This window comes from Hemiscyllium ocellatum, assembly GCF_020745735.1.
Source record: "Hemiscyllium ocellatum isolate sHemOce1 chromosome 27 unlocalized genomic scaffold, sHemOce1.pat.X.cur. SUPER_27_unloc_1, whole genome shotgun sequence".
Taxonomy (NCBI): domain Eukaryota; kingdom Metazoa; phylum Chordata; class Chondrichthyes; order Orectolobiformes; family Hemiscylliidae; genus Hemiscyllium; species Hemiscyllium ocellatum.
Window position 1 is genome coordinate 5,947,536 of NW_026867476.1, and position 23,655 is coordinate 5,971,190.

Genomic DNA, 23,655 nt, shown 5'->3' on the forward strand with positions numbered 1-23,655 from the left:
AGCACTCCAATTTGCTGTGCTTCCAGTCAGTAGATGCAGATTACTATCCCATACTGATACACGGGCCACGATGACCCAGCTGTGGTGGCAGGCTTGTGAAGGTCTGAGTGCTCTTCTCATGTTCTCTGTCGGCCTGCTATGATCCGAATCATCAAACCTCTCTTCTCCGAGATGGGAATAAACTGGTGAAGGTGAAATACATCAGTTGCGGTATGTTCCATGCGCAGGACGCCCTGCAGTAATTCCCCACGCTGTCTCACACAGCAGCATCCTCTCGGTGAATTACGCTTGGCAAATAAAAACAATTGAACCAAATCAGTGTCCTCCATTGGATTTTACTGACACCGTTTATAAAATTCAGGCTCACCGTTAATGTGGAGAGAGGCCGTCAGACTGTAGTTTCCGCTCCTTCTGTTGAATAAAGATCATTTTAACTGTGTCCAGTGAGAGGAAAGGATTTGCTGTTGGTGGGAAACATTTCTATCTGAACTCGTTTGTCAATCTGCTATGACAGAAGGAGCTGGGACCTCCTGATAGTTTGAAACACAAAGCTGATAATCACTAGATTATGTTGTAAAAATATCGGCATAATGTTTTTCACACCGCGCTGTCACCAACCGAACGAAGCGGCTGTGTGTTTGAATCGCGTGATGAACAGTTTGTCTGATTATTTCTCACACTGGGGGGAGCTGAGCATTTACCCGAACACTGGGCACACCACCTCCCTGATTCAGTGTTCACAAATTAAACTGACAGCAAAGCTTCACTGTGATCGAAAGTTTCCGGAAAGAAGATTTGGCTCAACAGAAAAACGGAGTAAACACACTCCTTCCTTGGTTTGAAACATAAGTGGTCGACTTCAGTGAGCCTGACGTGATTTGAACACGCAACCTTCTGATCTGGAGTCAGACGCGCTACCGTTGCGGCACAAGCTCACGGATTGCCGGAGCTCTCTATTCATGATTAAAGGAAATGATCGCACTTCAATGATTTTACGTTTTGAGTATCAACGGAGATCAACAGTTCATGTCTGTTCTGTCCCTCCCCCCTCTCTTTCTGTCTCTCGAAACAATTTCCAACTCTCTCTCAACAAAAATCTGAAAGAATTGCGGATGCTGTATATCAGAAACAATAAAACAGGAGTAGCATGTGACCCTTCCACAGAACTGATGGTGATTGGGAAAATGTCGGTTTATATGCAGGAGATATTGTGGGAGGAAGGCGGAGATCAGGACAGAGCCCAAAGTGAAGGAAGAACTGTTGGACAGATAAAGAAGTTGATAACGATCTGCGTGGGAGGGTGAATAGCTGTTAATGGAGACTGTTCGTGGCTAAGTAGTGTGGAATGACAGACGATGTGATAACAAGGCTTGGTGTGTGTGGGAGGGACGAGGATACTATGGAGTTCAGGCCCTAGAATTATTGAATTCGATATTGGGACCGGAGGGATGTATGGTCCCCAAGTGGAATATCCGGTGCTCTTCGTTCTGCTGGTGCTGAGCTTCACTGGAACAATACAGCAAACCTGAGACACAGATGTTGGCCAGGGAACAGGGTGGGGTGTGGAATTGGCAGGCAGCTGGAAGCTCAGGGTCTTTTTTGTGGGCAGAGCGTAGATGTTCTGTGCAGCAGTCACCCAGTTTATGCTTCGTTTTCCCCAATATAGATGAGACCACATTGTGAGCAGCAAATGCAGTAGACTGGTTCTGGGAAGTGCAGGTAAAGTACCATTTCACCTGGAAGGTAAGTTTGGGCGCTTAGATAGTGAGGAGGGAACAGGTAAATGGGCTGGCGTCACACATTCGGCAGTTGCAGAGGAAAGTGGCGTTGGACTATTGGGGTAGGACTGGAGGTAGGGTTGATGGGAATGAATGAAGTGTGGACCCAAGGCATAACTCCTGCCCATTTACCTATCTGCCAAAAAGAGGAATATGTTAAGTGTGTACAAGGAAATTTTCTAATTCACAATGTGGATGTACCTACTGGAGAGGGTGCAAAACCTAAGGCCAGCAACCCCAATTCTATTAACATTAGAATCGTGATTGAAAATAATATATCAGATCTAAAAGTTGAAGTTCTAAATTGGAGGAAGATTCAGGTATTAAGCAAGATCTTACAAAAGATGTTCGCAGGTTGCTGGAAAATGGAAAGCCTTCAGATATGAGATAACAAGAGTCCAGACAAGTATATTTCAGTTAGGGTGAAAGGAAAGGCTGGTATATGTAGGGAATGCTGGATGACTAGAAAAAATGAGATTTTGGTGAAGAAAAACAAGGAAGCATATGTCAGGTATAGACAGAGAGATCGAGTGAATCCTGAGAGTATGAAGGCAGTACAAGCATACTTGAGAGAGGAATCATGAGGGCAAAAAGGGGGCATGAGATAGCTTTGGCAAAGAGAGTTAAGGATAATCCAAAGGGTTTTTATAAATACATGAAGGACCAAAGGATAAAAGGGAGATAATAGGGCACCTGAAAGATCAGCAAGGCGGCCTTTGTGTGGAGCTGCAATAGATGGGGGTGGGGCGGGGAATACTGAACGGATATTGTGCATCAGTGTTTACTGTGGAGAAGGGCATGGAAGATATAGAATGTGAGAAAATAGATGCTGACATGTTGAAAAAATGTCCATATTACAGATGAGAAATTGCTGGATATCTTGAAATGCATAAAAGTGGATAAATCCCAAGGACCTGATCAGGAGTACCCTAGAAGTCTATGGGAAACTAGGGAAGTGATTGCTGGGCCTCTCACTGAGATATTTGTATCATCCATAGTCACAGGTGAGGTGTCGGAAGGCTAGAGGGTGGCTACTGTGGTGCCAGTAATTAAGAAAGTTGGCAAGGAAAAGCCAGGGAACTATTGACCGGTGAGCCTGATATCCGTGATGGGCAAATTGTTGGAGAGAATCCTGAGAGATAGGATTTACATGTATTTGGAAAGGCAAGAATTGACTAGGCATAGTCAGCTTGGCGTTAAGCTTGGGAAATCATGTCTCACAAACATGATTGAGTTTTTTGAAGAAGTAACAAAGTGGATTGATAAGGGCAGAGCAATAGACGTGATCTATATGGACTTCAGGAAGGCGTTCATCAAGGGTCCTCATGGGAGACTGGTGAGCAAGGTTTAATCTCATGGAAGCTGAAAATGTGTTGCTGGAAAAGCGCAGCAGGTCAGGCAGGATCCAAGGAGCAGGAGAATCGATGTTTCAGGCATGAGCCATTCTTCAGGAATTCATGGAATGCAGGGACAACTAGCCATTTGGATACAGAACTGGCTCGAAGGCAGAAGTCAGAGGGTGGTGATGGAGGGTTGCTTTTCAGACTGAAGGCCTGTGACCAATGGTGTGTCAGAAGGATTGATGCTGGGTTAGCTACTTTTTGTGATTTATATAATGATTTGTATGTAAACGGAGGAGGCATAGTTAGTAAGTTTATAGATGACACCAAAATTGAAGGTGTAGTGGACAGCAAAGAAGGTTACCTCAGATTGCAACGGGACCTTGATCATGGGCCAATGGGCTGAGAAGTGGCTTTTGGAGGTTACTGTAGACAAATATGAGGTGCTGCATTTTGGAAAAACAAATCAGAGCAGGACTTTTACACTTAATGGTACGTTCCTTGGAAGTGTTGCTGAACAAAGAGACATTGGAGTTCAGGTTGATAGTTCCTTAAACGTAGAAACGCAGGTAGATAGGATAGTAAAGAAGGCTTTCGTTTGTTGGTCAGAGCATCGAGGATAGATGTTGGGAGCTCATGTTGCCACTGTACAGAACATTGGTCAGGCCACGTTTGGAATATTGCATGTAATTTTGGTCTGCTTCCTATTGGAAAGATGTTGTGAAACTAGAAAAGGTGCAGAAAAGATTTACAAGGATGTTGCCAGTGTTGGAGGGTTGAGCTATAGGGCGAGGTTGAATAGACTGTTTTCTCTGGAGCGTCAGAGGCTAAGGGGTGACCGTATAGAGGTTTATAAAACCATGAGGGATATGGATAGGGCAAATAGACAAGTTCTTTTACCTGGGATGGGGGAGTCCAGGACTAGAGGGCATAGGTTGATGGAGGGGAGGGGAAAGATATAGAAGGGACATAAGGGGCAACCTTTTCACGCAGAGGGTGATGCATGTACGGCATGAGCTGCTGAAGAAAGTGATGGAGGCTGGTATAATTACAACATTTAAAATGCGTCTGGTTGTGTAGATGAATCGGAAGGTTTTATGGGGATTTGGGCCAAGTGCTGTCAAATGGGACTGGATTAGGTTAGGATATCTGGGCTGCATGGACCAATTGGACTGAAGGGTCTGTTTCTGTGCTGTACATCTGTGTCACTCTGTGAAACTCCATGGGATTATCTGCCCAAGAGAGCAGTTGAGACAGCTTCATGAAGTATATTGAAGACACAGTTGGATGGGTATTTGCATGGTAGGGGAATTAAAGGTAGTCGGGATAATGCAGGTTGGTGGAGCTGTGATCTTAATGAATGACGAAGCAGGCTTGACCAAATGGTCCTCTCCTCCTGCTTTGTATCTGTGAATCTGCAATACTGCGTTTCCCGTGACAGGAGTTTTCCCACTGCACAAAGGAGGTTTTCTAAAATAAATTTACACCCCTTGCTTTGCTTGAACTCAAACTGCATTGACTTGGAGGAGAGTGGGATTTGCAAAGTGTCCTCCCCTCCACACGTGCCTCAACTGCAGGGCAGCTGTCCGGCCCGCCCTCCATTGTTGACGTCACAATGCGGATGCAGCCCTGTCAGTCTCAGAGTGAAACTTCCTCTCTCTTGGCAGTATCTTGGAGCAAAGCAATGTCACACCCTTTCCATATACCATCCTCCAGCAGCGAGGGGGGAGGGGAGGTAGGGGTGGGTGAAACACTGTTCACTTGTAGCAACTTGAGTGAATCCACGGAGGGGGCAGACACTCCAAAGGTGCTCAAATACTTTCTATCTCTCTTAAAGCTATTTTCCTTGTGTATTCACTCAGTTTGGCACGTGTACAGTTTGCACCCTCGAAAAGGATTGCTTCATTACTCATGTTCACACCTAAAAGATTACATTCTCATGGATCTGAGCAGCATTTAAGGGATTGGCACATGTTAAAAAAATGTAGGGCGCCTCGACCATGTGACTCGTTGGTCTAGGGGTATGATTCTCGCTTCGGGCCTCCTGCTGCGTGGACGTGCGAGAGATCCCGGGTTCAAATCCCGGATGAGCCCTTGTTTCTTACATTGCCTTGTGCGAAAACGGCCAATCAATTCTCTCAAAAAGCAGCTTCGTTCAACGAGATCCGACTTCCTGAATCAGAACTGCCATTACAATGAACGCGGCAAGGGCAACACTTATTCAAAGCGAAAACAAGTTTTACTTCACACACAGGGTGGTGGGCGTTTGGAACGCGTTGCCAGCAGAGGTGGTAGAGGCAGACACGGTAATTTCATTTAAGATGCGTCTGGATAAATGCATGAGTGGATGGGGAGTAGGATACTTAGGAATTGACCAACAGGTTTAGACAGTACATTTGGATCGGCTCAGGCTTGAAGGGCCTGTTCCTGGGCTGTAAAATTTCTTTGTTCTTTGTTCTATATGATGTATATATGATATTGTTGGCTGTTGTAAAAGTTTCTTTGTAATTATTATTCACCTTCTAATGTAGTAATGGAGTTACGTCCTTTTTTGTCATAATTTTTTTTATTTAATAGGCCAGCAGGAAGTCATTCAGCAATTTTACTGCCTTTCTTTTCTCAAGAAGCCTTAACATTTAATTTTCATATCCTTGATTCAGCTCCATTTTCAGCATCTTTGTAGGCAGTTTGTTCCATGTTATTGTCACTGGAATGAAGTTTTCCTCCATACATACCTAAGCCTATCGGGCTGCATGAGGGTTTTCAGGTTTCTGTGGCCTGGATAATATGTGATCAGCAGGCATCTGGCAATCTAAAGGAATTGCCACCTATGTTATGTTCATTTAACTGTACTGACAGTGATCACTTATTTTGTGATTTTTCTTTGCAGGAAGACGTGCAGAAAGAAATCTGAAAGCAAATGATACATCAACTTCTGACAGAGCCACTTGATTTATTGGGACTTGAATATCAGCAGCCATTCCAATCAAGAAGACCTGTTTGCTTGAAAGATTTTGGACACTGGTGTGGCAGGAAGAATACTGAGACACCCGAGAGAGGGAGATTCAGTGCGCTGACTGTGAAAAGTGCTTCAAACCATTTACTCAGCTTAGGGGAATCAAACTCTCACCCCTCACAGTGGGGATAGACTGGTAATTTCAAACCCAGAGTAACACAAGGAAAGCTCCTTCAATGGGGAAACCGTGGAAATGTGGGGACCGTGGGAAAAGATTCCCTTCCCCATCCGTGCTGGAAACTCACAGACTCATTCACACCGGGAGAGGCCATTCACCTGCTCAGTGTGCAGGAAGGGCTTCAGTCGGATCTGCCGTCTGCAGGCGCACGAGTGGGTCCACAAGGGAGAGAAGCCATTCACGTGCCCCATGTGCGGGAGAGGGGTCACTCAGACAGCTGCACTGCTGACCCACCAGCGGCTCCACACCGGAGAGAGGCCATTCACCTGCTGTCAGTGCCGGAAAGGATTCACCTGCTCCTCCCACCTGCGGAGGCACCAGTGAGTTCACGCGCCATCGCAGGGGGGTTGAACGAACGATGGCCGAGTGCCAAGTGCTTATGCACGAAACGCGATTCTCCTGCCCCTTGGATCCTGCCTGACCTGCTGAGCTTTTCCAACACCACGCTCTCGACTCTGATCTCCAGCATCTGCAGTTTTCACTTTCTCCTCGAGGGCAAGGTTGGACTTGTCTTTTATTCACTCATTCACTCCTTACAGCCTCTCCTTTGTTGTGGCCTAACTGCACATACATCAATGCAAGTTTCAGAAAGATTTTTGCAGCTTTTGTTTTGGAAAAAATAACATTCTTCCCGACTTTAACGAAGTTTCTGAATATACGGTTTTAGTTATTCTCAATTTTAAATATCAACTATTTCCCACATGCCGTGTTTCCCAGGTAAAGTCATCACCATCCATTCTCTATCTCCCCTGAGAAAGACTTCATACAGCGATCAAAGAGGGCTGAGGCACGAGAAAGGACGATTGTGGGGCTGCAGGGGATGAGGGGGTCGTTGGTGATGGTGGAGAAAGGAGGGAGATGGACAGGGGAACAGACCGGGGTTCAGAGCGTTGGGGGGGAGAATAGAGGGTGCAGTGTGAGGAGAGAGAATGGGCAGGGGGCAGTGAATGGGGAGAAAATGGACAGGGGGGCAGAATGTGAAGAGAGAGACGGCACAAATGCCACCTTCTCCAGGTCTGGTGTCAATGTCCCACGAACTACGTTAGATGGGTCGGTGTTTGTCCAATGTGTGCAGGAGGGTTTCCTGACACAATATGTTGACAGGCCAACAAGAGGTGAGGTCATACTGGATTTGTTTCTGGGTAACAAATCAGGCCAGGTGTTAGAATTGGAGTTAGGTGAGCACTTTAGGAACAGTGACCACAATTCGGTGAATTCTACTCTGGTGATGAAGAGGGATAAGTGTGCACTGCAGGGCAAGAGTTATAGCTGGGGGCAAGGAAATTATGATGCGGTGAGGCATGACTTAGGATGCATGGCTTGGAAAAGTAGGCTTCAAGGGAAGGGCACAATCGATATGTGGAGCTTGTTCAAGGAGGGACTATTGAGTGTCCTTGATAAGTATGTACCTGTCAGGCAGGGAGGAAAGGGTCGTGTGAGGGAGCCGTGGTTTTATAATGAATTGGAATCGCTTGTTAAAGCGACGAGGGCGGCCGATGTAAAGATGAGGCGTGAAGGTTCAATTGGGGTGATTGAAGGTTATAAGGTAGCCAGGAAGGAGCTAAAGAGAGAGCTAAGAGCAGCAAGGAGGGAACATGAAAAGTCCTTGGTTGGTAGGATTAGGGAAAACCCAAAGGCTTTCTATAGGTATGTCAGGAATAAAAGAATGACTAGGGTAGGAATAGGTCCAGTCAAGGATAGTAGTGGGAAGTTGCGCTTGGAGGCTGAAGAGATTGGGGAGACACTGAATGAATACTTTTAGTCAGTATTCACTCAGGAACAGGACATTGTTGCCAATGTGAATATTGAGTCACAATTAATTAGAATGGATGGCTTTGAAGTATGTAGGGAAGAGGTATTGGAAATTCTGGAAAGGGTGAAAATAGATAAGTCCTCTGGGCCTGATGGCATTTATCCTAGGATTCTCTGGGAAGCAAATGAGTTTGCAGAGCCATTGGCCTTGATTTTTATGTCCTCGTTGTCTACAGGAATAGTGCCAGAAGACTGGAGGATAGCAAATGTGGTTCCCTTGTTCAAGAAGGGTAGTAGAGACAACCCTGGTCTTCCACTTGATATCCTTCAGAAAAATTAACAAAGTGAGTGTACTGTTAAATGAACATAGCATAGGCACCAAATTCCTGTAAACTGCCAGATGCCTTCTGATCACACGTTATCCAGGACACCAAAACTGAAAACTGTCATGCAGCCAGTCAGCCAGCCTTAAGAAGCACCTAAGTGAAGCTTTCCTCCATACACAATGACCTAGAACAAGATGCTGTCAAAGATGCTGCAAATGGAGCTGAATCAAGGACATGAAAATGAAACATCAAAGCCGCTTGAGAAAAGAAGGCCATTTAAGTTGCTGAATGACTTCCTTCTATTCTATTAAATGAAAAAATGACAAGAAATATAGAATGTTATTAGAAGGTGAAACATATAAGCCATTAAACTTTTACAACAGTGAATAATCTTAGATATACTCAAAATGAAGCAACACATATGTACTTTTTATAACAATGTGCTAATCCCTTAAATGCTGCTCAGTTCCATGAGAAACTACGCTTTTAATTGTGTACGTGAGGAAAGAAGCTATCCATTTCTAGGGTGCAAATTGTATTCAAATGAATGTGTCAAATTAAGGAAAAAAGTGAAAATACATTTAAGAGGGACAGAGAGCATCTGAGCACCTTTGCAGAGTCTTGTCCCTCCCTGGATTCACTGCAGTTGCAATCAGTGAATAGTTTCCCCCCATCTCTCCCTCCCAAGATGAAGAATGGAAAAGGGAGACATTGCTTTGCTTCTTGGTGTTGTCTAGAGGAGGGAGTTTTACACTGAAATTGAATGAAGATAGAGCTTCATTCCGGACTGCAACTTCCTTCCATTGTCCAACATGTGAGTACGGCACTTTCTGAGGAGGGGAGGCTTGTCAGGATAGATGCCAATAAAATGCTTCCTTGTCAGAGATTCTAGAACTCGATGACACAGATTATAAATAAGGGCTTTCCCATATCAGGCAGAATGAGGAATTTATTCTCTCTTCTTTATTGCAATGCTCTCACACAGAGAGTAATAGCGACAGGCTCTTTGAATGTATTCAAGGCTGAATTGAACTGAATTTTGAGTGACAGGGAATGAAAGGTTATTGAGTGCAGGTACCAAATGAAGTTAACACTACAGCAGGACATGCATGATCTTCTTAATTGGAAAGTAAGCCTGATGAATGGCAGTGGCAAAAGATTTAACACGTTCCATGTGTGAGTAGTCCTTCAAACAGTTGTCAAAGCTGGACAGAGACATGGATTCCCACATCATAGAGAAACCGTGGAAATGTGAGGACTGTGGGAAGGAATTCAAAATTCCATATTTGTTTGAACGTCATTGCCATGGTCACACCGGGGAGCAGCCATTCGCCTGCTCCATGTGCAGCAAGGGCTTCATTCATTTAATCCACCCTGATGATCCACCGGAAGAGTTTCACGAGGAAAGACCTTTTATCTGCTTCGTGGGAAGGAGTTCATTTATTTATCCCCCTGGTGACCCACCAGCCGGCTCACACCGGAGAGAGCCCGTTCGCCTGCTCTAAGTGCATGAACGGATTCACCCAGTCATCCGCCTTGCTGATCCACCAATAGGTCCATACCAGGGAAGAGACCATCTTCCTGCTCTGTCTGCATGAAGGTATTCATTAATTTGTCTGCCCTGCTTATGCACCTTCGGGTTCACACCAGGGAGAGACTGTTCTCCTGCTCCATGTGCAGGAAGGGGTTCATTCATTTATCCACCCTGGTGACCCACCAGCAGGTTCACACCGGGGCGAGGTCATTCACTCGGTCCAAGTGTGGGAAGGGATCCACTAACCCCACTGACCTGCAGACAAACCGGCACATTCACACCAGGGAGAGGCTGTTCACCTGCGTCGTCTGTGGGAAAGGGTTTAGCCATTCATCCATCCTGCTGGCGCACAGGCACATCCACACTGAGGATAGACCGTTCTCCTGGTTTGTGTATGGTAAGGGATTCACAGATTATTCCAGTTGCAGAGACACCAGCGGGTTCACACTGGGGAAAGGCCTTTCACCTGCTCCGTGTGCGGAAAGGGATTTAGTCAGTCATCCCATCTGCTCAGACACCAATCCAGTCACACCAAGCAGAGCACGTTTGGATTCTTTGTGGGTGTGACTTGTATTAGTATCAAGAGGAAGGGGAGTATTGCTGAGGCAGAACTGACTGCAGGTAGAGTAGGTGGCGGTGCATGGCTGACAGCATGGAGCATAGGATCCGGAAAGAGAATTCTTGCTGAAGGTTTTGAATTTGTAGTGTGTACTGGGTATCCTGTTCAGGTTCAAACTGTGTTGGGCTGAATGTGGTCCGGAGTCCATGTGAGATCAGATGGTTCCATATGCAGTTCTGAGGAATAGCTCTGAAAACGTGTTGCTGGTTAAAGCACAGCAGGTTAGGCAGCATCCTAGGAACAGGAAATTCGACGTTTCGGGCCAGAGCCCTTCATTAGGAATGAGGAATTTCTGGCAGTTCTGAGGAATAGCTGATTTTGATGAAGAGCTTATGACTGAACATCGATCCTGATGAAGGGCATATGCCCAAAACATCGATTCTCCTGCTCCTGGGATGCTGCCTGACCTGCTGTCCTTTTCCAGCAACGCACTCTCGACTATTAATACTCAAGAGTGCTTACATTCACTGGTCAGTTGAGCACCTATTAAGACACACTTACTGTTTTGGAACATGCAGCGGAGTCGGGAGATGTAAACCTTTTATGTTTGACTCTGTGAAGAAATCTATCCCATGGAAAGATTGGCTCCAGTTTGTCCCTTCCCCAGGAGGCTGTCAGGACGATAACAAGGGAAACAGAGAATGCTTGTCCATTACTGAAGGTTGAACAAATTGGAAAAATGAGAGTTTCTGATAATGTCTTACAATCCTGGTGGCTTTTGGAGGTATTTTTGAAATTGTCATGGTCTGTGTGACCCACTGATGTTCCCAGAGTCTGAGCCACACCACAAATGGCAGGATGGAGAAGAGAATGCAGACATGGGTTATATCCCTATCATAGACTCATAGAACCTGACCGCATGGAAACAGACCTTTCCGTCCAACTCATCCATGCTGACCAGTTATCCCAAATTGGTGAGGCCACTTCTGAAATATTGTGTTCAATTCTGGCCTTCTTGCTATCAGGAGGATGTTAACGTTGAAAGGGTTCAGAAAAGATGCACAAGGATGTTGCCAGGCTTGGAGGGTTTGAGCTCCACGGAGAGTCATAGAGCCTTAGAGTCATGGAGATGTACATACGGAAACAGACCATTCATTCCAAATTGTCCATGCTGACTAGACATCCAATCCTTAACGAGTCCCACTTGCCAGCATTTGGCCCAAATCCCTCAATCCCTTCCTATTCATATACCCATCCAGATGCCATTTTGAATGTTGTCATTGTAGCAGCCTCCACCACTTCCTTTAAAAGCACATTCCATACATGCGCCACCCTCTGCGTGAAAAAGTTGCCCCTTAGGTCCCTTTTCTCACCGTAAACTTATGCCTGCTAGTTCTGGACTCCCCCATCCAGGGAAAAAAAACCTTGTCTATTTCCTCTCTCCTTGCCCCTCATGATTTTATAAACCCGTATAATGTCACCCCTCACCCTCTGACACTCCAGAGAATGTAGCCCTATATTGGTCAGAGCATTGAGTATATGAATTGGGAGGTCTCTGTCCAATGGTCACTTACTGTTCCCTTCAATAATTCTATAACTGGAAGTATATGACATAGCTAAAGGACAAAAATACAACAGATAATTGTATTTGAATCTCGGAGGCTAGCACATTGAATATATAACCATTTAATAACACTAGATAGATCTCTGTCCCTTCTCAAGTTCCAGTCCTGATAAATGCCTTGCAGATCTGAAAGCCTTGAGAGACAGAGAGAATCTGAAACCGCTTCTATTTGATTCATTTCCTCTTTTTCCAGCTGCTATCTTGAATAGTTTTACCCTTCCCCCTCTCATTCCCCGTCTCCAAGCCAGGATGAGGAATGGAAAGGGGAGACATTGATTTGCTCTGAAACTGGCCTCGTCCCGCGTGGTGACGTTCGCGATGGAGGGCGGGGCGTCGTGAAGGAGCCAATAGGAATCGCAGCGCCGAGCGGCGATGTCGCTGTGTTCTAAGTCCTTTTGGCCAACGGCCCGTACGTCGCACTGACCAATTGCAAACCCTGGAGAACCTGAAAGGAGTCTGGTCCTCCTGCCAATCAGAGCTCACCTATTGTCTGAATGAGCTCGGGAAGCTGCTACTACTTCTCTGAATGAAGATAGAGCTTCACCCCAGACTGCAACTTCCTTCCTCTGTCCAACATCTGTGAGTACGGCGCTTTTTTTCTACACCCTTCCCATCCTTTTCAATTTCTTTTCTCATTCTGGGGTTAAACTGATATCCCAGCCTTACCTCAGCTTCTCAGAGCACATCTCTGTTATGCTAATCCCAGTATACAGGCGTGTCAGACCGGTTCTGAAGCAGGTAAAACCTGGCCAGGTGGAGCCATTTCTGCTCTTCAAGACTGTTTTGAGCGCACTGACTGGTGGGTGTTCAGGGAGACCACAAATGATAGCGATTCCATCAATTTAGAGGAGTACATGGTGTCGGCGATTTCCTACCTTAGCAAGTGTATTGACGGTGTAATTGTGTTCAAGACTATCACTTCTTGCCCCAACCAGAAGCCATGAATGACTGCAAAGGTGTGTGCAGTGCTGAGGGCCTGTGATTCGACCTTCATAGCAGATGACAAGGTGGGCCTGACAACAGTGAGGGCCAACCTGACCCAGGCATCAAAGAGTCAAAATGTGCATACACACAGAAAATACACAGCCACTTTCAGAACAGCAGTGATAAACTGAGCGTGTGGAAGGGCACCCAGGCCATCACTAACCACCGAACAGCATTGCCTGGTTGTGCTGGTGGTGCCTCCCCACTGCTGGATGAGTTGAAGAACTTTTTATGCATAATTTGAGGCTCAAAATGATGTGGCAGTGAGGAACTCTAACCCCCACCCCCCCTCACAACCCACCTCCCAATTCAGTCTCTCACGACCAGACTGTGCAACAGTTTCCTCCCCCAAACCATCTGACTCCTTAACACTGTATGATTGGACTCTTTTTCTATCTGAAATTTTTTGCACAACTTCGAATTGCTGCTAGAAAAATGTCTATTCTTTATCATTCTTTTATTATGCTGTAACTTGTGTGTTTTGCACTCTGGTCCCTCGAAGTAGAGGAGATGACAGAAACATTGGACGCTGCTGAGAGAGCGTTCTCAAAATTAATCCTGGGAATTGACGTGTTTGCTAATGATGCAATGTTGAGTAGCTTAGTTGAGCATTCGTTCGAGTTTGGAAGAATAAGAGGAGATCTTAATGAATAAATATCAGAATCTTAGTGGGCCTGAAATGTTAGTTGCCAAAAAGGTAGTGTTCATTTTTGGGAGAGTCTCAGACCAGAAGGAATAGCCTCTAATCTTAAGCGTTTGCATATTTATTATGGAGATGATGTGGATATCTTCTCTCAGCGGTTAATGAATGACAGGGCTACTGAAGTTCTATCACTAAGTATAGTCAAGGCATATGGTGGGCAGAATTTTAATCAATAAGGGAATCAATAATAAGGCATGAATGTGGATTTTTGGATTATAATATTAGTAAATGGTGGAGCAGATTCAATGGGCTGAATGGATTATTTTGGTCAAAGATTTTATAAACATCCTGTGGGATCTTGACAGGGCAGATATGGATAAAGTGCTTCAACCTATGCACGATATTCAGACCTAGGGTTCCACAGGAACCAGAATTGTCTGTTTTGAATTTCTATCCTGTGCAGATGGTGATGCTTCTTGTAATCTCCTTTTACAGGATATGAGAAAGGGAAGGAATTGCAGCCAGAAATATCAAAACAAGATCTGATAGAGACAATCATCATCAGCCTTTGAATCTCTCAGGATTTATTATTTCTCTGCTGCCCTGTCTGCTTCAAAAGGTTTCAAACATCAGTGAGACTGAGGCACACAGACCTGAGTGAGAGTGTCGCAGTGAACTGACTGTGGGAAGAGCTCTAAGCGGATACACAGCCTGAAATAGTAACATCCCATTTGCGGTGACAAGAGACAGAACACATTCCGTGTGTGAGTGGTCTTTCAACTGATTGTCAAACCTGGAGAGAGACCAGGACTTCCACGTGATGGAGAAACCATGGAAACGTGAGGATTGGAGGAAAGACTTCAAATTCCTGTGTCTGCTTGATTCCCATCATCGTGGTCACACTGGGGAGAGGCCATTTACCTGCTCAGTGTATGGGAAGGCATTCGTTCACCTATCCACCTAGTGACTCACCGGCGGGTTCACACCGGGGAGAAGCCATTAATTTGCTCAGTGTGTGAGAAGGTCTTCACCCATTCGACTTCTCTGCTAACTCACCAGCACATTCACACCAGCGAGAAGCCGTTCTCCTGCTCCACCTGCAGGGAGCACAGATTCCTCCGCCCCGCAGATACAGCAGTGCGTTCACACCGGGGAAAGACCATTTACCTGCTCAGTGTGTGGGAAGGCCTTCAGTCGGTCGTCCCATCTGCTGAGACACCTCTTCAGCCACACCGAGTAGAGAGTTTTTAAACTCTTTATGTAGGTGTGACTTGTATTTATATTCAAGATAGCACACATTCACTGGTCAGTTGAGCATCTATTAAGAGGCTCTTAACGATTTGGAACATGCAGTGACATCAGGAGGTATATACCTGAAATGTTTGACTCTTTGAACAAATCTGAGTTGGAAAGTGTGGCACTATAAGAAGTACAGCAGGCCAGGCAGCATCCGAGGGGCAGGAGAGTTTCAAGCATAAGCCCTACATCACATTCCAGTGCCATACTTTTTGACACTGACTTTCTAGTATCTGCAGTCACTCGACTGCTCTGAGTCTGTGACGAAATCTGCCCCGTGTAAAGATTAGCTCCACTTTCTCCTTTCTCAGTAAGGCTGTCAGGATGACTACATGGGTAAAAGAGAGAGCTCTTCCAGTGCTGAAGGTTGGACAACTAAATTTAGGTAAAATAAAGTTTCTTACTGCGGCTACAATCCTGGTAGCTTATGTGAGAAATGCCACAAGGTATTTGGACATTGTCAGAATCTGGTGACCAACTGAGATCCATGGTTTGAACCACACAACAAGTGGAAGGATGGAGGGGGGAATGTAGACATGGGTTATGTCCCTACCATAGAGCCATAAAACTCCACTGCACAGAAACAGACCTTTCAGTCCAACACGTCTATGCCGACCAGATATCCCAAATTGATGAGGCTATTTCTGGAATACTATGTTCAGCTCCAGTCTCTCTGCTTTGGGAAGGATTTAACACTTAAACGATTCAGAAAAAGTTTACAAGGCTGTTGCCAAGATTGAAGAGTTTGAGGTAAAGAGAGAGGATGAATAGGCTGGGATTGGTTTTCTCTGAAGCATCAGAAGTTGAGGGGTGACCTTACTAAGGTTAAAAAATCATGAGTGGTATGGATAGGGTGAATACTGATGTTGTTTCCCCAGTGTGGGCGACTCCAAACCCACCCACCCCCACACCCCCGCCCCCGGATAAGGAATGGAAAGAGACATTGCTTTGTTCCCAGATGTTGCCCAGAGGGAGTCTCCCTTTGAAGCAGGTAGATAAGATAGTGAAGAACATGTTTGTTATGCCTTCATTTTTTGGTCAGAGCATTCAGTATAGGAGTTGGGAGGTCGTGTTGCAGCTGTACAGGACGTTGGTAAGGCCACTTTTGGAATATTGCGTGCAATTCTGGTCTCCTTCCTATTGAAAGAATGTTATGAAACTTGAAATGATTCAGAAAAGATTTACAAGAATGTTGCCAGGGTTGGAGGATTTGAGCTATATTGAGAGGCTGAAAAGTCTGGGGCTGTTTTCCCTGGAGTGTCGGAGGCTAAGTGACCTTATAGGGGATTATAAAATAAGGGGCATGGGTAGGATAGAAATATTGGAACACAGACTTTAACCTAATACTTTCAATGCATTATCTGAGCTGAGATGGCACCTATTGTTAAAGCTATCTTGAGAATGTAACTTTTAAAAAGTTCTGGGATTTACATATGAAGGAAACAAAACTAATGTGATCTTTTGAATTGGTGGGGGGTAAATGACATCTGATTCACTCATATCCTTTTTAGGGAAGGAAAGTGCCGTTGTGGGAAAGGATTCACTCAGTTGTCCTAGCTGTATTCTTTACCCAGTCTGGCCTACATGTGACTTCAGACCCACAGCAGAATGGTTGACTCTTGATTGTCCCTCTTCCCCCAGGGAGACATTTACTTGAATGGCAGCACGGTGGCTCAGTAGTTACCACTGCTGCTTCACAGCACCGAAGTTCCAGGTTCGATTCCAGCCTCGGGTGGCTGTCAGTGTGGAATTTGCACGTTCTCCGTGTGTGCGTGGGTTTCCTCAGAGTGCTCCGGTTTCCTCCCACAGTACAAGTATGTGCAGGTCAGGTGAATTGTCCATGTTAAATTGCCCATTGTGTTAGGTGTATTAGTCAGAGAGAAATGGGTCTGGGTGTGTTACTCTTCGGAGGGTTGGTGTGGACTGGTTGGGCTGAAGAGCCTGTTTCCACACTGTAGGGAATTTAACTAATCTAACCATATCCGAACTTAACCGTATCTCTCTAAACCCTTCCTATTCATATACCTATCCAGATTCCTATTAAACATTGTAAATGCACCAGCCTCCCCCACTTCGCCTGGCAGTTCATTCCGTACACACACCACCCTCTGTGCGAAAAAGTTGCCTCTTCGGACCATTTTAAATATTTCTCCCCTCACCTTAAACCGATGTCCTCCAGTTTACAACTTCATCTGCCCTGGTGAAACGACTTACAAAAGTTGAGCAGCCGGACAAAATGCAAAAAGAATACAACGTCGAGCCACAGGGAAAAATAAAATTGTGGCTCCAGCCGTTTTTTCTCCTTTTGGCCTTTAGATTCTTTACATCTGTCAGTAACAGTAGTCACCAAAGCGCACACTGCGCATGCTCCGAGGTGTCGGCGAGGAAGGCGCATGCTCACCGGTGTCAGCAAAGTAGTACGCATGCTCCTCGAAGTCCGAAGAACGGCACGCGACTTCCTTTAGATGGACCAATGGTAAAGCCTGGAGGACCGGATGGAGATTGGTCCTCCTGCCAGTTAGAGCACCCCTATTGTCTGAATGCAGAAGGAGGAGAATGAGCTTCTGTCGCTGCTGTGAAGATTGAGCTTCACCCCAGATTGTAACTTCCTTCTCTCTAATATCTGTGAGTACAGCACTTTCTTTTCTCATCCCCTTTTCCATTTAGTTTTCATTTTGGTGTTCAGTTATAGTCATAGAGATGGACAATACGGAAACAGACCCTTCGGTCCAACTCGTCCATGTCGGCCAGATATTGCAACCTAATCTCGTCCTGCTTGCCAGCACCCAGCCGATATCCCTGTTCATGTGGTGTTGATTTGCAGCAGCTGAAAGGAAAGGGAGTGATTCTCTGGGGTGCAGACAGACTCTGGAAATGCTGGACAAGGTCTGTGTCACAGTTGGCAAACACATGGCAAATGCAGTACCTCAATGTGAAGCTATAGCCTTTGTTGTGCAGAAAGGAGGTGCGTTTTTAAATGTGATACATTGGGATGTGGAGAAAGTGAGGATTGCAGATGCTGAAGATCAGAGTCGCAGTGTGGCATTGGAAAAATACAGCTAGTCAGGCAGTATGAGAGTTGATGTTTTGGGCACGAGCCCTTCATGAAGGATGATGTGTAGATGTACAATGGGACCTCAGTGTCCTTCTGCACCAGTCACTGCCAGTTGTCAGACAGGTGCAGCAAGCAATCAGCAAGGCAAGTGGTATATTAGCAAGAGGAATTGAGTTCAGAAGTGGGGATGTCTTCCTGCAGTTAGGGGGTCATTGAACATATTCACTGCTGAGTTCATCTGATATTTTGAACAACAATGAAATGGATGTTTATGGGGAATGTCAAGAAAATGGTTTCAAGACCAGTATAGAACTGTTCCAGTGTCAGACAGCACAGAAACAGACCCTTCAGTCCAACCAGTCCATGCTGACTATGTTCTCAAACTAAACTAGTCCCACCCGCCAGTATTTGGTCCATATCCTCTGAATCTTTCCTATTCAGATACCTATCCAAATGTCCTTTAAGTGCGATAACTGCACCTGCATCCACCACTTCCTCTGAACATTCATTCCACACATGAACCACTCTCTGTGTAAAATGAAAAATAGTGTCCCTCATGTCTTTCAAATCTTTCTCCTCTCTCCTTCAAAATTTGTTCCCTAATCTTGAAAGGACACCTGCCATTCATGTTAGCTATATCAGTCATGATTTAACCAACCTCAGCAATGTCACCTCTCAACCTCCTATGTTCCAATGAAAACTGTCCCAGCCTATCCACCAAATTGTAGATATTTTCATATCCAGTTATGATCTGTGCAATACTGGTCCAGGCTTGAAAAATCAAATATCCTAATCCTGCTCCCAATTCTCACCCTCTGTGTCCAGGACAGAAAGAGACCATAAGACATAGGAGTTGAGATTAGGGCATTCAGCCCATCAGGTCTGCTGATAGCACACAATCGCATCTGACAAGTTTCTCAGCCCCATTCTCCTGCTTTCTCCCCGTAACTCTTGATCCTCAAGAACCTGTCTACCTCCGTCTTAAATATTCTCAATGACCTGTCCTTTACAGCCTTCTGTGGCAATGAATTCCAAAGATTCACCACTTTCTGGATGAAGAAGTTTCTCCTTATCGCTGTTCCAAAAGGCCTTCCCTTTACTGTAAGGCTGTGCCTTCAGGTTCTTGTCTCTCCTACCAATGGAAACATCTTCCCAACGTCCGGTCTGTCCAGGCCATTCAGTATTCTGTATGTTTCAATTAGAGTGCGGGCCTGTGGATCAACATGAACCAGACCCTTCAGGATGAGATGCAGCAGGAATTAGGTTCAGCAAAGTGAGAATGGAGGGAATGTGTGTGGGAAGGAGATTTTCAGCTTCTAGGGAATAAGAGAGGAAAGAGAGTTTGCTATAAATGGGAATTGAGCAGATGGCTCATTGGGCCAAGGAGTGGGAGATGGAGTTTAATTTAGCCAAATGTGAGGAGTTGCATTTTGGTCAAGCAATCCTGGCAGAACTGACACAGTTAAGGGGAGTGTTGCTGAACAAAGACCTTGGAGTGCAGGTTCATAATTCTTTGAAAGTGGAGTCTTGGGTAGCTAGGATAGTAAAGAAGGCATTCGGTATGCTTTCCTTTATTGGTCAGAACATTGAGTATGGGAGTTGGGAGGTCATGTGGCAGCTGTACACGAAATTGGTTGGGCCACTTTTGAAACACTGCATTCAATTCTGGTCTCCTTGATATAGGAAAGATGTTGTGAAACTTTGAAAGAGGTTGGAAAAGATTTACAGGGCTGTTACCAGAGTTGGAGGGTTTGAACTACTGGGAGAGGCAGAATAGGCCAGGGATATTTTCCCTGGAGCATCAGAGACTGATGGATGTCCTTATTGAGGTTGTAACGGGCATGGGTAGGGTGAGTACCCAGGATCTTTACCCCAGGATGGTGCAGTCCAAAACTAGACAGTGCATATTTGAGGTGAGAGGAGAATGATTCACAAGTGTGGTTGTGAAGACTGGACCTTCAGAACAGCTGTCAAAGATGTTTTGCCCTGACTGGGAGCAGAAGTTGTAACAGTGAAATCTTTCATTTAAGAGCAAACAACTGAGTGAGTCCGTCTATCCCAGATTTTGGTGGAAAGTGGGAATTCGTTGCTGTTGGGCGAGATTGCACCTCAAGATTAGGGGGAGTAGCTTTCAAACAAGGATTAGGAGGAACTGTTTTTCCTGGAGAGTAGTGAATCTGTGGAATTTTCTGCCCAGTGAAGCAGTAGAGGCCACTTCAGTATATTGAAGACACAGTTGGATGGGTTTTTGCATGGTTGGTGAATTAAGGATAGCTTTGACAATGCAGAGAGGAGGAACTGCGATGGTGGATTGATCAGCCATGATCTTAATGAATGGCAGAGTAGGCCTGACAGGACAATTGGCCTACTCCTGCTTTTATTACTATGGAACTATAAACCTGCATTTCCCATGGCTAACCCAGCTTCAGGATGACAAGGATTATATCCTGAATATTGAGGGGATAGTCAAATGGGAAGCGAGGTAAAGGTCGAGGGTTGGCACAGCTAATCAAAGCATTGATCCCAGGGTAGTCTGGTGTCAGCTCAGATTTCAGGTCCTGATTTCTCTCTCCTCTGTTGATCTCCCTGTTCGCTAAGAATAAGATGTTAGTCTGTCAGCTCTGCTGGATTTCTGCTGAAGCCTTGACACCCATTTTACACTATTTGGAACAATAAAACATTGAAGTCAATCGAGACCCAACACACCATCTCAGCCTGTCAACCATCCAGATACAGTGTTGTCATGGCAGGGAATCAAACAAGAAAAACGAAACAAAATTAGAAATAAATAGATACTTGTGCTTAATGTTTGTTCACTAGTAAGTAAACCAGAATAGGGTTCTCCCACGTTACTTATAGTGCCCTATTTTGAGGAATTCTGTCCCTTACATCTACTATTAGTACCCAGCTATAAATTACAACAACATTTACAACCACAGAAATAAAGCATCTGTTATCTCAATGTCTGTGTGATATGCAGCACAGAAATAGACATTTTATTTCTGTCATGCGTTTGTGTGTACACACAAGTCCATGGCAATGAATTTGTGTTTGCAGCATTATATTTGCTGATACATTCTATTTTGCTCCTAAAATGAACAATCTCCAGGTAGTCAATACATGTAGTATTATGTAAATTCAACTTTGAAAATAGAACCAGGCTGACTCAAGGTTAGGATAGACAGGCTCTGATCTCACACCTTTCATGCATTGTCTGAGCTGAAATAGAGTCGTAGAGATGTACAGCACAGAAACAGACCCTGCGATCCAACTTGTCCATGCTGACTAGATATCCCAACCTATTTCGTCCAACCTTCCCACACCCAGCCCATATCCCTCCAAACCTTTGCTATTCATATATTCCATCCAGATCCCTTTCAAAGGTTGCAATTGTACTAGCCTCCACCTCTTCCTCTTGCAGAACATTCCGTACACATACCACCCTCTTTGTGAAAAGGTTGCCCCTTAGGTCTCTTTTATATCTTTCCCCTCTCACCCTAAACCTATGCCTTCTAGTTCTGCCCTCCGGTTCGGGTGGATTAGTCAGAGGGTGAATGTAGAGGAATGGGTGTGGACTCGTTGGGCCGAAATGCTTGCTTCCACACTATGGGGATTTGTTGAAGGGAAGAGATTTTCCCAACTGTGCAGGGCAGCGCAGGTCCTGCGGCGGCCGTCTGGAGCGGGCGTAATGCGGGTCAGTCTGACACCGACCGCAGCAGGCGCAGTGAGGGCCAGCCGGATGCCGTCCGACCGCAGCAGGCGCAGTGAGGGCCAGCCGGATGCCGGCCGTCTGGAGTAGGCGCAGTGAGGGTCAGCCGGATGCTGCCGTCTGGAGTAGGCACAGTGAGGGTCAGCCGGATGCTGCCGTCCCTCCGGAGCAGGTCCGTCGGATGCCGGCCATCTGGAGCAGGCGTAATGCGGGTCAGTCGCACGCCGGCGTCCGGAGCCGGTGAAGTGCGGGGCTGTGTGTTGGCCTAGGTCTGATCTTGTGAATCATTATTAATGTCACAACGTGGAAGTGGCCCTGTAAGTTTCAAAGTGAAATTCTTTCCGTCTGGGTAACTCTTTATCCTGGGGGCGAGAGAGAGAAGGGAGGGACCTTTGTTCACTTGAGCAACTGGAGTGAATCCAGGGAGGGAGCAAACTCAGGTATGAATCTTAATTATCCGGGTGAGTGAAGATGGAAGTATAGGATGGGGTTGTTTTCCCTAGTGCGGCAGAGTCTGAGGGGTGACTCACTGAGTAGAATTGCTTGTTCGGAGTTTCTACTCCGACTGACAGTGATGACATTTATAATCTCTTTTTACAGAGTATTTGAAGATAGAAGTTTCAAATCAACAGATGAAGGACTTATGCCCAAAACATCAACTCTCCTGCTCCTCAGATGCTGCCTGACCTGATGTGCTTTTCCAGCACACCTCTCGACTCACTGTACAGCATCTGCAATCCTTGCTTTGACATCAATATCTGACAATCACTCAATCCATCAGGACCTCAGCTATTTTCAACTTAAATTCTGTGAGAAGGAGCAAAGCTTTTTGGTTCCTGTTTCAGTACATTTTCAGCATCAGTGGGACTGGATGAGAGACCCGACTTGAACCGCACTGAGTGTGGAGCCTGGAAGAGTGATACGGCCAGGAACGAGAAATTCACGGCGGGGAGGAGCTATACACGTGTTTGTGTGCAGCTGAAGCTTTGGCCAGGGAGAATCCCGAGGAATCTCGCCCTGTGGAGAAACCGTGGAAGTGTGGCGACTGTGGAAAAGGCTTCCGTGTCCCGTCTGCCCTGGAGATTCATCAGCGCAGTCACACCAGGGAGAGGCCATTCTCCTGCACGGCCGCCACCCTGCTGAGGCACCAGCAGGTCCACACGGGGGAGAGGCCATTCTCCCGCCCCGAGTGCAGGAAGGGCTTTACCCAGGCCTCCTCCATGCTGACCCACCAGCGGGTCCACACAGGAGAGAGGCCCTTCAACTGTCCCGAGTGTGGGAAGGGATTCAGTCAAGTGGGCACCATGCGGGAGCACCATCTGCTCCACACCGGGGAGAGGCCCTTCAGCTGCCCCGAGTGCTGGAAAGCTTTCAGTGATTTCTCTGCCCTGCTGAGGCATCAGCTGGTCCACACGGGGTAATGGCCTTTCAGTTGTCCCGAGTGTGGGAAGGCCTTCAGCGATTCCTCTAATTTTCAGACCCACCGGCGGGTTCACACGGCATCTGCAAATCTTTCAGATTTTTATTGAGAGAGAGTTGGAAATTGTTTCGAGAGACCTAAAGAGAGGGGGGAGAAACAGAACAGATATGAACTGTTGATCTCCGTTGTTACTCATAACGTAAAATCATTGTAGTGCGATCACTTCCCTCAAGCATGAATAGAGGCCCTTGGTGATACGTGACTTTGTGGCGCAACGGTAGTACGTCTGACTCCAGATCAGACGGTTGCATGTTCAATTCGTGTCAGGCTCACAAGCAATCAGCTTCTTACCTTTCAAATCAAGGGTTACATTCACTCCGCATATCTATTGAGCCAAGTCTTCTTTGTGGAAACTTTCGATCACACGTGAAGCTTTGCTGT

At 45.9% G+C, this 23,655-nt stretch overlaps 1 non-coding gene across 1 annotated transcript; it reads right to left on the reverse strand.

Moving 5' to 3' along the window:
• Positions 1 to 863: 863 nt before the first annotated feature.
• On the reverse strand, positions 864 to 935 carry trnaw-cca (transfer RNA tryptophan (anticodon CCA)). Its single transcript has one exon. It is a non-coding gene; the product is annotated as a tRNA-Trp (tRNA).
• Positions 936 to 23,655: the final 22,720 nt, after the last annotated feature.